This window comes from Penaeus monodon, chromosome 25 (assembly GCF_015228065.2).
Source record: "Penaeus monodon isolate SGIC_2016 chromosome 25, NSTDA_Pmon_1, whole genome shotgun sequence".
In the NCBI taxonomy this organism is placed as follows: Eukaryota; Metazoa; Arthropoda; class Malacostraca; order Decapoda; family Penaeidae; genus Penaeus; species Penaeus monodon.
Genome location: NC_051410.1, coordinates 41,289,937 through 41,290,544, shown reverse-complemented (window position 1 = coordinate 41,290,544; position 608 = coordinate 41,289,937).

The following is a 608-nucleotide window of genomic DNA, read 5'->3' as shown; positions in this document are numbered from 1 at the left end:
CGGCTTATGAGTTAAACCAAGAAAATATAGCAAAATTCAAGCAAACTCCAATTTATGTTGTGAACAGCAATAAACTGAAAATTTAAACATACGGGCCTGTGAACAAGCTACCCAATGAAGGTATGATGGACGGAGAATGTGTAGGAAGGAAAACAGAAAGCGAATGATGATATTTACACTGAGTGAAGGTACGATAAGAAACAAAAAGGCTTATTGGAGTGTACAGAGATATGATAATGATGATAATTATTATTTTGATTATCATCATCAGTCTTCTAAAATAATAATCACAGTAGCAAAAATAAAGCCAAAATCATCTGAATTGTGAGAACCAGATATCTACCATTAGCTTCAAACAAGACTTTTCTGTCTATATCTTTAAAAATCTACTTATCTCTACCCAGAAATCTACAGGTACTTATCTAGTAGTGCACCGTTGATTAGATATCTATTTTCAGTTTGCCCAAATAATCTCATCAATCGTAATCTACCCCAAATACCTACTCCTTACCGCATATCAACTCTTGTCGACCTTCACATCTATTTAGCTACCACGAATCAACAACTAAATTAAATCAACTGTTTCCTTGACCATTGGTTCTTAACTT